The 14,866-nt window shown below is 50.7% G+C and overlaps 1 protein-coding gene across 1 annotated transcript in view; it reads left to right on the top strand.

Moving 5' to 3' along the window:
* Positions 1 to 1,589: 1,589 nt before the first annotated feature.
* Positions 1,590 to 14,866, top strand: part of LOC146829867 (uncharacterized) — a 41,061-nt gene continuing 27,784 nt past the window's right edge. The window contains exon 1 of the mRNA XM_085608522.1: positions 1,590 to 1,785. The gene's annotated coding sequence lies outside the window, so the exon portion shown is untranslated. The remainder of the gene's footprint in view (positions 1,786 to 14,866) is intronic.

Raw genomic sequence — 14,866 nt, 5'->3', positions numbered from 1 at the left:
CCTCAGACCTTTCTACAGTCCCAAATCCTAACAAAACGCAAATATCCAGAGGTCTAATGAGGCAAAATATCAAGGTGGAAGGAGCCCCTGTACTCCCCTAGAGCAAAGCTCTTATCCGGTTACTGCCCCGGTAGGCGTTCACAAGGCCAGGGATTTATGCAGTCCTGCACGCGTTTAAAAACGAATATTCAGTCACTCGATTTCAAATAGAAACTGTCCTTACGTTCACGCGCAGTGTTTGGGCCACAACTCGACTGCTCCCTGAGCGCGAGAGTCTCGCGTCTGCCTTCTCCTGCTCCACCGCCCCCTACCGGCAAAAAGCTCGCATTGCGAAACCCAACACCTGCAAACGCGCACCGCGATACACTCGCGCCCGTGAGCCAGCCGATATCAACCCATTTAATAAATATTGTGAAATAAATATCGTGAAACCAACCTCCCCCAACAAATATACTGAAAATATAATGAAGGGAAAGGGACTTATCTGCTGCTGCAGCAGCAAAGAAAGAGGACGTCACGGCGTTTACACAGACAATTATGTGAAGGACTTGGTGGTGATTGGTGCAGACACTGGAGGGGGTTGACCTTCCGGGGGTCATGCAAGTTTAAAGTTATTTTATTGGCTGCTGTATTTTGTCAGTAAAGATTGGGAAGCATAATCAGAGCCTCCGTGGACTGACATAGAATTGAAAATTCTTGTCACTAACATTTTTTATTGTGGACTGTTTTGGACTGTGTTTACCATAGAGACTACCCCCCTGTGGTTCATGGGATGTGTAGTCTGTTGTGTTTCCTGTTTTTTTATTGCGTGTTTTTACCATGTTCTTTGAACCTGCTATGCATAATAAAGTGAAGGAAGATATGCATAATCCTCGCCTCCGTTTTGCCATAGAATAAAAAGTGAAGAAAGTTCCTCGCTTTTTTGGGCAGTGGGTGGAAAGGTGCCAAAGTGCAGATTGTGTAGCCCATCGGCTCATGTGGGCGGGGACAGTTTCAGTCTTGTTTCTACAGCAAGTGATGTATGTAAAATTAAGATGAAACGAGGTACACAGAGTGAACTTAGTAAGGAGGTTTATTTAATAACACCTCAGCCAACAGTCCAATAAACCAACTGACCCACCAAGAACTCCTTTCCACAAACAGTGTTCTACATGATGTAAGAGAAGGAAGAAGACATCACAATGTGTTCCCGTGTAGGACTCTATGCCTTTGCCCTTTGTGGGCGGGGACTGTTTTGGTCATTTTTCCACGGCAGGTTGTGCGTGCTCTTCCGCCACCCCTCCCCCCATTGTATTGTTTAGCCTTTCGACGTTTGTAGGCAGTACCTGTTTCGGTCCTCTTTCTATTATAGGTGGTTTCTGCTCGGAAGCGGACCATAGTTTATCCTATTGGCATCCGTAGGCGAAGCCTGTTTCCTCCTCTTTTTATGGCGAGTGGTGCGTGCTCTGCTATATTGCTTATCACAACTCCCTCTGTAGGCGGAGCCTGTTTCTATCCTCTTTCGATGGCGAGTGATTCGTACCCGGTGTGTTTTTTATCCATGCGATCCTCGGTGGGTGGGGCCTGTTTCTTCCTCTTTCTATGGCGAGTGGTGCTACCCTAGTGTGATGTTTATCCCGTCGCCTTCGGTGGGCGGAGCCTGTGTCGGTCCTCTTTCCGTGGCGGGTGGCTCCTGCCAGGAGGCGGGCCCTGGTTACCGCTGCTGTTGCTGTGTTGTGCTCGAGGCCCCGCCCCCTGCTTTGGGACAGGAGGAGCCAGCGGGGCCGGGGCGAGGAGCGTCTGCAGGTATGGGGGGGGGGGAGAGGCGAGGGTTGTGGGGGGCTGTGGATCAAGCGGTGCCAGATGTGGAGGGGGGGGGCTGCAGGGACCCACAAGGGGGCTGTGGGTGCAGGCGGTGCCAGGTGTGGGGGTGCAGGGACCCCTGAGGGGCTGTGGGAGCAGGCGGTGCCAGGTGTTGGGGGCTGCAGGGACCCCTGAGGGGCTGTGGGTGCAGGTGGTGCCAGGTTTGGAGGTGCAGGGACCCCTGAGGGGCTGTGCGTGCAGGCGGTGCCAGGTGGGGGTGGCTGCAGGGACCCACAAGGGGGCTGTGGGTGCAGGCGGTGCCAGGTGTGGGGGCTGCAGGGACCCCTGAGGGGCTGTGCGTGCAGGCGGTGCCAGGTGGGGGGGGGGGGGTGGGGGTGGCTGCAGGGACCCACAAGGGGGCTGTGGGTGCAGGTGGTGCCAGGTGTGGGAGGGCTGCAGGGAGCCCTGAGGGGCTGTGGGTGCAGGTGGTGCCAGGTTTGGGGGTGCAGGGACCTCCTGAGGGGCTGTGGGTGCAGGCGGTGCCAGGTGTGGGGGCTGCAGGGACCCCTGAGGGGCTGTGCGTGCAGGCGGTGCCAGGTGTGTGGGGGGGGTGGCTGCAGGGACCCACAAGGGGGCTGTGGGTGCAGGTGGTGCCAGGTGTGGGAGGGCTGCAGGGAGCCCTGAGGGGCTGTGGGTGCAGGTGGTGCCAGGTTTGGGGGTGCAGGGATCTCCTGAGGGGCTGTGGGTGCAGGCGGTGCCAGGTGTGGTGGGTTGCAGGGAGCCCTGAGGGGCTGTGGGTGCAGGCGGTGCCAGGTGTGGTGGGTTGCAGGGAACCCTGAGGGGAGGTGGGTGCAGGCGGTGCCAGGTGTGGGGGTGCAGGGACCTCCCGAGGGGCTGTGGGTGCAGGCAGTGCCAGGTGTGGGGGGTCTCCAGGGACCCCTGAGGGGCTGTGGGTGCAGGCGGTGCCAGGTGTGGGGGGCTGCAAGGAGCCCTGAGGGGCTGTGGGTGCAGGTGGTGCCAGGTTTGGGGGTGCAGGGACCTCCTGAAGGGCTGTGGGTGCAGGCGGTGCCAGATGTGGGAGGGCTGCAGGGACCCCTGAGGGGCTGTAGGTGCAGGGGGTGCCAGGTGTGGCCGCAGCGACCCCCCTGAGGGGCTGTGGGTGCAGGCGGTGCCAGGTGTGGGGGGGGCTGTAGGGACCCACGAGAGGGGTGTGGGTACAGGTGGTGCCCGGTGTGGGCGGGCTGCAGGGACCCACCAGGGGGCTGTGGGTGCAGGCGGTGCCAGGTGTGGGAGGGCTGCAGGGCCCCATGAGGAGGACTCTACATTCCTCCCAAACATTGTTGGAAACTAAATCAAGTCCAACCTGTAAGAAAAAAAAAAGACACTCTGGACACCAGCATTGTCTCTTAGCCTTGGAGGCAGTCTTCAGGACAGCAGTGGACAGTTGCAGCGGGTAGCATCCGTGCATCGCTGCATGCGTCCATGGTTTAACCAGCTACTACTGGGCATGAACACTGTGTAGAGGGAATCCGGAATCTTTGACAGCCACTCAGTTGGGTCAATGTACGCCCACTCACACACTGAAGGTCAGTCCTGCATGCTCTCGGGGTGGTGCAGTTCATGTCCAACAATTCACAACTTTGTTCATCAGGAGCGTCAGTGGAGTTCTCTGTGGAGCTTACTCTTAGGGGGATGGGGGGTGGGGGAGATGAGAGATGTTAAAAGACTATGAAGGCAAGTCTTGTCAGACTGGGATAGCTTCAATGATGCGCTGGACGTCTTCCGCTGAATTCCCGGTGCCTCCTAGTATCGTCTGTGGAGCAGCTTCCAGACCATCTCCTGTGCGAGGATTCCCCTGAGGCCCATTCCGATAGGTTGCACCAGACGGCGTGGACAGTGTAGGGCTGTGTGTGGGCTGCTGCAGGGTCACCAACAAAAACCAAAGAAAACGCGGCCAAGTCATTCGTGCAAGGGTGGATGACAGATGGTTGATGTGATTGCCAACAGTATTCTGGTGAGGGTGGGCTAGCATATTGTATCTGGCACTTGGTCCCTCACAATGTCAGGAGCGCCTTCCTGGTTCCTTAGTGGTTTGCAGATGTAAGGCTCCACTTTGGTGGTGAGATGTCCCTTTGGTGGTTATGGTGATGCATATGGCACTGATGGTGGTGTTGACATTAGACAACTTGTACAACAAGTGGTGATGACTTGCAGTCGGGGTGACTGAAATGACTTCACAGCCACGTGGCTCATTGCATAGTTGGTACAGTTCTTCGGCATGTACTGTTGCTGGCAAGGATATTGTTAGTTTCAAGCAGCTGAGGACAGGTGCACTCTCAGGTAGTGGTACGAGTCTTCAGTCTTCTCCCCTTGTTAATTTCTCCTGTGAACCTGTGGTTGTAAGGCTCTTAAGTGTGACTGGATGGTCCCACTCTTTTCTTTTCTGTCTTCTCCTGTTCATTTCTTCTTCACAATGTGGCATCTTCTTGCTTGCTGTGTGCTGTGGGGTCCAGCCACATGTTGCTTGTCTTCTCTGCACATTCTGCGAGGTGGCATCATTCTCCATGATGCCTATTCTGTTTGCATGGACCTCTCTCCAGTCCTGTCCTGTCTGTAGGGCTGAGAGTCTTCTTCTACTGTGGGCCTCTCGCACGTCGCGTCCTGTTCGTAGGACTGTGTTTACTTTTGCCATGGGCCTCTCGCACGTCGCGTCCTGTTCATAGGACTGTGTGTCTTCTTCTGCCGTGGGCCTCTCGCACGTCGTGTCCTGTTCATAGGACTGTGTCTTCTCTTCTTTGGAGTAGGAGTCTTCTCTTCCAGTTACAGTGGTGGTAGCTTGCCATGTGGCTGTGCGACTCTCGGCTTGCCTTTAATGGGCCACTGGCTACTCTGTCTTGAGGCAGTGTGGGGGAGGGCACTCCTTGAATCGTCTTAGGTCCACTGCAGTGCGGTGCTACTGCAGTTAGGATATTCGTGATCTCCCTCTGCTAGCTCCCTGTCTGCCCGTGTCTTCACTCTTGCTGTGGCTTGCCACTAGGGGACATACAATGCTCTCCTCCCTTTCAGGGAGAGAGACAGTCAGTTTCTGGTTCTCTGGTACCAGAGACAGGTCTCCATTGCAACATTTGAGACGCGCTGGTCACAGTCCCCTGTGGCTGTTCAGGGGGTGAAACATGGCTACAGTTCAGGCTTGGTGTTTAAGGTATGGGTACTTTATTGTGCATTGGCCTCCCTTGTGTCAGATTCTCTTGGCAGAGGCATGAGCCTAGAGCTTCCTGACAGAATCATTCTTCCATGATGCCTCTGCTGCTGCAGGCAGTGTGCGACAGTACAGCTGGGCCTCACTATTGGTGTCTACTGCCTAGGTTGACGCTGTGGGGTACCCATGTTCTTTGACAGTAAGGGCGGCAGGGATATTGCGGGTGATGACAGGTTCTCTTTCTCCCTGTACCTCGCAGGGGCAGCAGATGCAGGAGGGGGGCCATGCCATGCAATGCAGGTGCGGCAGGACAGCTCGTCTCCTCACGTTTGTCTGGTCAGGGCTGCCGCACATGCCATTTCAAAGGTGGGGGCCACTGCAACCTTCGTACTGCTGCAGGCTGTTTCTATGTGAAATGCTTACTGTACACTGGTGCAGTGCCACATATAACTGCTAGGTAGCACTGCAGCCACTTTAGGAGGCTGCAGCAGTGTTCCCTGAAACCACAAGCCACAAGGTTTTAAGAGGCAGGTGCGGTGCGGGCTATATACTCACCGCTGGTGCAGCCTCTTTCTTCGCCGGAGCGCCTGCTCCCCGATAAGCGTAGCTTCATTACAAACAAGTGATGCAGGGGTGGGCGTCACCATTCAGGGGCAAAAGCATTCTCGGGCTCAGCGCAGCACTCTCCGCACTCCCACTTGGGCCCGGGGTGTTGCTGACTTGTGTTGTGGGGTGTTGGCGATGCTGGTTGGGGGATCTGCCCGTGCAGTAATGGCCTTTTTTATTCCTGCTGACAGAGTCTGGCTTTCACCCAACTTGGTTGCAGCGAGGGTAGGTGCATTCTTTCCGCCCGCGTGGGTGCTGCAGGTGGGGGGGAAGGTCACTTAGTGTCAGTGCAGCAGGGCGGCTTTCCCCTGCTGGCGGGATACTGCAGTCGGCTGCCATTAGGAAACTTGTTCACCGGAGGCCCTCTCGCCGTATCTCAGAGTATGTGCAGGCCTCACTTGGAGTTGCTATGCGCATTTATGGAAGGGCTCTACTCTTAGTTCTAGGCGCTCACTTCCTCGTACTCATACCGCAGCAGTTGTTAAGGAGGCAAACATTCTCTGAGTCCTCCTTCTGGTGAGGACAGTGTATACCCTTTACAGGGCTGGAAAAATCATAAAATGTTTACTAGACCTGTAGGTCTAGTAACTTTAATAATCTACGTGACCTAACTCTAATGAACTTGACCCGTGAACTGGTTTCAAACTGTGTGAGTCTAGGCAAATAATGTGTCTTATGGAGTTGGCTTTTTCTTTATTATCACATCAAAGATCACCTTTAAATATGCAAGTTCACTATTTCTGCCGTACAAAGAAACTCTTTTTATTTACTAGACTAAATATTTGCTCCACGTATAACAAGAATCGAGCCCATATATAGGGTACACATGATTCCTAGCTTGCCTCTTAGTTCACTAATAGCATTGTCATCCGGGCAGGAGCAGTAATAATTCCCAGTTCATGTTTAAAAACTCACTTTTCATAAATATATTACCAAAGCATGATGTGGTGGTGCACTGTCATTTACAGATGGCATATCTTCATTTGAAATGGCCACAGAACTTTCCCACTAACATGTAGGTTTTCTGAAAATAGCGCTTAAACATTTCTTGGAAATTGGGTTTCAGCAAAAATATTTAAAATTTGCACATTACCAACTAAAGCGTTCTAATTTGTTTCAATCCTATAAAGATATTTTTTCACCACAGAATTACAAAAATGTGTCTTCATAACTAGTGAGATAGATTTGAAATATTTGAACAGTTCACTTAACTATTTCAGTGTTGTTAGAAAAAAGCCTGACATCTTACAGCCTTTCACTTCACATGCTTTGCATAGTTCAATTGTCACACATTTCACTTTACAAAATCCTATAACTTCAGTCACAGAAAGAAAACGAAATGTAGAAAGTTTCAAGACAAGCTAACTTTTGACCTCTGTCTCTGACAGCCAGCAAATGTGACAAGATAACTAGATTTAAAGGCATTTTTATTCCTCTTTCACTTTGTGAGCAGTAAAGATGCCTTTAAATCGTGTTATCTTGTCTCATTTGCTCTGCTTTCAGTGGCAGAGGTCAAAAGTCAGTCTGTCTTCCCTGAAGTTAGAGAATTTTCAACTCGCCAGAAAGGGCCAGTAGCCCCTAAAAATTTCTCGTCCTGAATACATTTTGCTCAACAATGAGAGTGTATTTTTCAAGCCTTGTTTTACCTCCTGCACGCAAGCCTGATGTATCCACCTCATGCACAGTGATCAGCTGTGAGGCGGCACGGCCTGTGGTGTCAGACCCCTTTTCGTCATTTTATAAAGTCGTGGACCCTGGGCCACAGACTTAGGAAATAATGACACAGACACGGTGTTCATGGTTACTGACTGGCCATGATCACGTGTGCTCGGGATCTTTTATTGGCAGGGTCACCGGCCCCGTGATGCCTGTGTTAGATGGGTGTTGGATGGGTGTAAAGGCCATCCCTCACGTGAGTGGTTGATAGACTAGTGCCTGCTAGAACAGGTCCAGCAGGACACTATACTTTTTTACCACAATTTTAGCAATTTTCTAACTGGTCGCCATGTTTTTCTAATTTTGTGTTTTCTACTTACTTGCAGTTTGAGGTGGAAACGTGTGAAGACTTTGGTCTTTGGCTGGAAGTGCTCAATATAGAAAAAGTGTGTATTTTGACCTATTCTCAAGGCATTTTGGGTAAGAAAGCTTATTTGGATCCATGCAAGTCCCAGCACCACAGATTCTTTTGGGTCTGTTGGTTCCAGTGTTCAGCCGACCAAGCACCTGAATAATGCAGCCGGTTACCACAGCAAGTCTGAGACAATTGGCATTTCTTTGGTTGTAGTTGTGACTTGTGGGCTGCCCAAAAGGGTGTAACCCCCACCCATTCTGCTCCACCCAGAGGGTGGAAATGCTGTTTGGTGCATAGTGATGGGGCCCGATACTAGTGCCCCACCCATTCCTTTTCTCATTTTGTTGCCTGGTGATCTGGAGGCTTGCAGCCCCCCTGGAATGTTTACTACCCGTTTGCATGTCTGGGGTGGGGAACAGAAATCCTACCAGACCAACGGAACAACATGTGAGAAATAGAATGAGGTGCATGGCTTGCCTAACCTAGCAATGCACTGCAGCCATTCCCCACCCTCCCCAGGCACAAGACGGTTCTTCCACACAGAGGAGATAGACAGGGTGGAGGTTAAATCCAGTCTCTGCTGATCCCATGTACACGCAGTCCTGGAGATAGCTGTAGGATTGTTCATTCAAGAAAAACGGAATATTTTGGTGCAGCAGCATATAGTTTGGGGCATGCCCCTTGACCTTTTCTCCTGCACACTGGCATGGCCAAAGGACATGGTTTATGTTTTCGATGGACAATAAAATACCTAGTAGGTATTGCACTTCAAACATTGCCAAAGGCTCATGCACGCAGTGCACACCACAGTGTTTTCCCTTTGCGCTGTATGAAGTGTGCTCCGACAGAACAAATGCAGTGCTTTGTCTGCGGTGCATACAGTATGTATTCAGAGATTATATTGTGTTTGCTCTTTTCATCTTTAGTTAAGGTGTACAGGGAATGGCTGAAGACCACTCTTACCACGTGGTACAAGCAAGAGCGCCCTTCACTGCTGTATGTGGCATACACTCAAAATAGCAAAGTAGCATTACCTGGCTACCATCCTGCCTTGATGTAGCGCTCAGTTCTCCTTCAGACGATCTCCATTGATAATCATAAGAACTGAAACGTCCTCTTTCAGGCGATCTCCATTGATAATCTGTGAGGAAGATCCAGTGGTGGAAAACCTGCATAACCACAAACCACATACGGAAGCCCCTTGGACACCTTACCGGTTGGATGACGATACAGTATCCCTGCCGGAATTAAAGAAAGACTTCTCCCTCCCGCAGGACGCGTTCCATAACCCGGAAGAGGAAACCCCTGGAGGAGGCGGACCGGATGTGACGAACAGCCAATCCACAACGCGGGATCCCGGTCACGGACGGCAGAAAAGCGGAACAGAGAACATCGGAGGTGTGCCTGGCCGGAAGAGGAGTCCAGAAGGAGGAGACGGGGATTACGGGAGAGACGCCGAGACACTGCGAGGCGCCGCTGGAAACCCCGAAGACGGAACCCTTGACGAGGAGGACCACGAGGCCCCTGAAACGTGGACAGAAGAGTGGTAGATCCCGGAGGACGCACAAGCCGCCATAACTCAGGAGAGTTGTGGGTTTTAGCGGTACGTGACGGGACAAAGGGGGAGGGTGGGAGCAAGCAAAGGGAGGGTAAAAACACAGGAGAAACGTTTTCTTTTGGTGTGCAGAGATTACTTTCCCACTTAGTTCTTGCCTCCGTTCTTTGACCTCAAACCCTAACCCCCTCACCACCTTTAACACCCCCACAGCCTCACTCCCAGAAAGGGATACGACAAACGCCAGGGAAGACACTGCCTATACCATTAAAAGATATGCGAGTGGCAGTTCCACGGTTGAGTAACCCTGTATATATATTTTTTTTCTCTTTCTTTCCACCATTAAGGAAAGACCGCATACTGTGTGTGTTCTCACTTCGTGCACTTGGTGTGGTGACGGTAGAAGACAATGCCGCGAATGAAACATTGACCGCTCCTTCTCATTTTTGTTTTCTCGAGTGTATTCCAGGACTCCATCTACGTTCCACCATCACTTACCAGCTGGACTTCTGAAGAACTGCCAGGAAGAAGTTCGTGACGTTCCCTGTACCGGAATAGACCTTATTGAGTTGTGTTGTTCCTCAAAACATTTTCTGTTCAACCCTCCTTTTACTATCGCCACCCAAAATAAACATCCCAATATTCACCCTATACGGCCACCTCGCTTCTGTTTCTGACCATCCCTCCAACATTTGGTGTCAGAAGTGGGATCGGAGGACATGGAGGCCGTGGTGAAAAAGATGGCAATGGGGCAGGACCGCCTAGAGCAAATTATGGCCCGGTTCTTGGAAACCGCAGAGGCTGAGAGGGAGACCCTCCACAAAACTCTCACTGGACAGAGCCAAAGCCAGGAGACCACTATGGGCAAATTAGCAGAGGTCCTGGGACAACCTAGGGGATATACAGCTCCTCCGTCCGTCGTGATACAGAAGTATGTACAAGGGGAGGATCCGGACTTCTTCCTATCCATTTTGAGAGAATGGCATGAGCGGCCCAATGGCCAGAAGACAGTTGGGGTCAATATCTGGGTCCTCTACTCAGTGGGGATCTTCAAGGCGCCTACCAAGCCGCCAATTCCCTTCGGAACCACACCCTATCCCGATATTAAACGGTGTATCTTAGAACGTATGGGAATTGATGAAGAAACATACAGAATGCGTCTTCGCAACATCCGGGAAGGACCGCAGGAAAATCCCAGAGCTCTCTGTTATCGTATACGGGACGCAGCGGACCGCTGGTTGAAACCTCTCACTGCCTCTAAAGAAGCGATACTGGAAAAAATTTATTTAGAACAATTCCTCTCCTCTCTACACTCCCCTATCCAGAGGTGGGTCCGACAACACACCGATCTCTCCCTGGACAAAGCGGTAGAGGTCGCAGCAGCCTATTTAGGGCACAGGAATTACAGAGGGGTAAAGAGGAAACCACTTGGAAACAACCCAGTAGTCAGCCTGTGAGGCACACCGGGCCCCTACCTAACCCCACAAACCTGACACCGTGACTATAGTACCGAGTCCTTTAACCCCGGTTACTAGACCACCCATCCCTGTTGGACCCCAATGTTATCACTGTGGGACATTCAGTCATATAGCACGTTCCTGCCCACAAAAAGAGGAACCCATGGAAGTAGGATATACACGAGCGTTAATGTGCTCCGTAGAGGGTGACTCTCATCCTTTCCACCACCCGGTAACCATTAATGGAGAACACCAACAAGCTCTTATAGACACAGGGAGCCGTCAAACACTACTAAGACCACAGGTTATTCCAGGGGGACCCCCAATCCCTACAGGTGTAGTAAATATTCAGTGTATTCATGGAGATAGTAAAATGTATCCCGTGACCAATGTAGAGATACAACACCAGTCCGCCCAAACCCCTGTAAACATGAAAGTCGGGATCCTTCCTCACCTCCCTGAACCGGTTATCCTAGGTACTGATTATCCTCACATTCATACCCTACTAAACGAAAAGAAAAGGGAAGAGGACGACTGGAGCAAAGAAGCGCCCTTCTTCCATGAGTCAGATCCAGGGTGGGTTCCAGGAAAAGATAGGAAAAGCAGACGACAGAAAAGGCAAGAAAAGAGAAACGGAATTCCTGTCTTTCTGAATAATACAACTACTTCTCTGTGGGACCACGATAGAACCTTTCGTGCGGCTCAGAGGGAAGACAACACCCTCCAAGAAGCCTGGAAACAAGCGAAAGAAGAGGAAGATCCTCTACAAGTAGGTCCCCAGTTCTTCCTCCATAAGGGCTTGTTATACAGAAAGGGGGGAAAACAGCAACCTACGCAGCTTCTGGTACCCGTCCCCTTTAGAGAGAAAGTCCTATACTTAGCCCATAGTCACCTGTTGGGAGGACACTTTGGTGGGGAAAAAACCGAAAAGTCCATACTAGAGAGATTTTACTGGCCTGGTATTTACCAACAGGTGAGTAAGTATTGTAGAGAATGCGCCATCTGTCAAAAAACCAGTCAATATATTCCCCCCCGGGTTCCTCTGAGACCCTTACCCGTAATTGATGTCCCTTTTTCAAGAGTGGGAATGGACATCATTGGACCCCTACTACCCTCCCGTAACGGTCATCGGTATGTTCTGGTCCTGGTGGATTACGCAACGCGATTTCCTGAAGCCGTGGCTCTCAGACAACCCAATACCACCCAAGTGGCTAAAGCTATGATTAAAAATATTTCTCGTGTGGGGTTCCCAAAGGAAATACTTAGATCAGGGCACTCCCTTCACTTCCAGGCTGATGAAACAAGTATGTCAGCAATTACACATTAAACAAATCCGGACCGCTGCTTACCACCCACAGACGGACGGCTTGGTCGAGCGGTACAATGCCACCTTAAAAAACACCTTACGAAAGCTGTTAAACTTAGAGGCCCGGAGATGGGAGGAGATGCTTCCCTTGGCCCTGTTCGCCATTAGGTGCGGACAACAGAAAAGTTCCGGGTACTCCCCCTTTGAGTTATTGTATGGGAGACCTCCCCGTACCCTTATGGATATGGCAAGAGAGGAGTGGGAAGAAGAATCAAACACCACAAAACCCCTCCTAGAGTATGTGGCCGGATTAAAAACCCACTTGAATCAGATCAGGGAGATAGTACGAAATAATCTAGAACACTCCCAAGTAGCTCAAAAGAAACAGTACGACAAAGTCACTAAAGAGCGGACCCTACAGATAGGTGATCAGGTTCTTCTGTTACGTCCAACCTCCGAACACAAACTTCTAAGTCAGTGGCAGGGTCCCTTTAAGGTACTTGAGAAAGTAACACCAGTCACTTACAAACTAGAAATGAACCCTTCAAACCATGCCACATAGGTCTTCCATATCAACTTACTGAAGTAGTGGGAGGGCCCTACTCCTGCCCTCATATCGAATCCCCAGACTACCCTGTACGAACCAAATATAGATGAGGAATTAACAGAACCCCTTAGACAAGAACTAAGGAAAACACTGACCCCACTCGAAGAAGTGTTTTCTCTAACGCCAGGAAAAACCCCATTAATGGAACATGCTATTCACACCCCACCAGGGAAAACTGTCCCGACTAAAACCTTACCGAGTCCCTGAGGCACGAAGAGCAGCCATAGACCATGAAATCTCACAAATGTTACACTTGGACACCTTTGAACCCTCAAAAAGCGAATGGTGTTCCCCTACTGTGCTCGTGCCTAAGCCTGACGGCTCCATACGTTTCTGCATCGACTTTAGGGAGATAAACAAGATCTCACAATTCGACACTTATCCCCTCCCTAGAGTCGATGAAATGGTAGAAAAACTTGGGAAGGCCCAATACATTTGCACCTTAGATTTGTGTAAAGGGTATTGGCAGGTACCACTTAGGCTCCAAGATCGAGAGAAAACTGCTTTCTGTACGCCCCAGGGTTTATTCCACTTTAAAGTACTACCCTTTGGGTTGCACGGAGCCCCCGCAACATTCCAAAGACTCATGAACATCGTATTACAACCCCACCACAGTTATTCAGCGGCTTACTTAGATGACATAATCATATACAGCAACTCTTGGAAAGAACACCTTCACCACCTTACCCGGGTGATACAAGCCCTACAGACAGCTGGATTGACGATTAATCCAGCCAAAAGTCGCTTAGCTGCTAGATCGGTGAAATACCTGGGATTTCTATTAGGGAATGGGTGTATTCGACCTCAGGAAGAGAAGGTGGCGGCGATTGCACACATTTCTTTCCCTAGAACCAAGAAAGACCTCAGAGCCTTTTTAAGCCTATTGGGTTATTAGACGTTTCATCCCTTGTTTTTCACATATAGCTACCCCTTTAACAGACCTATTAAAAAAACCTGTTCATACCGAAAAATGTTTAAGACATCCCGGACCCTCAGTCCTACAAGCATTCCAACAGCTAAAGCAGCTCATTACCTCTAAACCTCTCCTAGCCAATCCTGATTATACAAAACCCTTCATTCTCCAAACGGATGCATCCGACTAAGGCCTCGGAGCAGTATTGTCCCAACAAGATTAGAACCAACAGGAGCGACCCATTCTATACATCAGTCGCAAACTGTTCCCCAGGGAAACCCGATACACAGTTATTGAAAAAGAAGCCCTAGCCATCAAGTGGGCTGTGGAAGCCCTACGCTATTACCTAGAAGGGAGGGTGTTCCAGCTATACACTGACCATGCTCCACTTGAATGGCTCTCCCGGAACAAAGCACACAATCCTAGGATATTACGGTGGTTCCTGGCCCTTCAACCCTTTAGATATACAGTACACCACAGAAAAGGAAAAGAACAGGCCAATGCTGATTTCTTGTCTAGGTATCCTAGATCTCCTTTTCTTGTACACAAGAAAGTTAGGGAAGGGGGATGTGAGGAAGATCCGGGGGTGGAAAACCTGCATAACCACAAACCCCATACGGAAGCCCCTTGGACACCTTACCGGTTGGATGACGATACAGTATCCCTGCCGGAATTAAAGAAAGACTTCTCCCTCCCGCAGGACGCGTTCCATAACCCGGAAGAGGAAACACCTGGAGGAGGCGGACCGGATGTGACGAACAGCCAATCCACAACGCGGGATCCCGGTCACGGACGGCAGAAAAGCGGAACAGAGAACATCGGAGGTGTGCCCGGCCGGACGAGGAGTCCAGAAGGAGGAGACGGGGATTACGGGAGAGACGCCGAGACACTGCGAGGTGCCGCTGGAAACCCCGAAGACGGAACCCTTGACGAGGAGGACCACGAGCCCCCTGAAACGTAGACAGAAGAGTGGTGGATCCCGGAGGACGCACAAGCCACCACAACTCAGGAGAGTTGTGGCTTTTAGCGGTACGTGACGGGACAAAGGGGGAGGGTGGGAGCAAGCAAAGGGAGGGTAAAAACACAGGAGAAACGTTTTCTTTTGGTGTGCAGAGATTACTTTCCCACTTAGTTCTTGCCTCCGTTCTTTGACCTCAAACCCTAACCCCCTCACCGCCTTTAACACCCCCACAGCCTCACCCCCAGAAAGGGATACGACAAACGCCAGGGAAGACCCTGACTATACCATTAAAAGATATCCGAGTGGCGGTTCCACGGTTGAGTAACCGTGTATATATTTTTTTTTCTCTTTCTTTCCACCCTTAAAGAAAGACCGCATACTGTGTGTGTTTTCACTTCGTGCACTTGGT

This window comes from Triturus cristatus, chromosome 5_2 (genome assembly GCF_964204655.1).
Source record: "Triturus cristatus chromosome 5_2, aTriCri1.1, whole genome shotgun sequence".
Taxonomy (NCBI): domain Eukaryota; kingdom Metazoa; phylum Chordata; class Amphibia; order Caudata; family Salamandridae; genus Triturus; species Triturus cristatus.
Note: the sequence above shows the minus strand (reverse complement) of the source record. Positions and strands in the feature narration are given on the sequence as shown.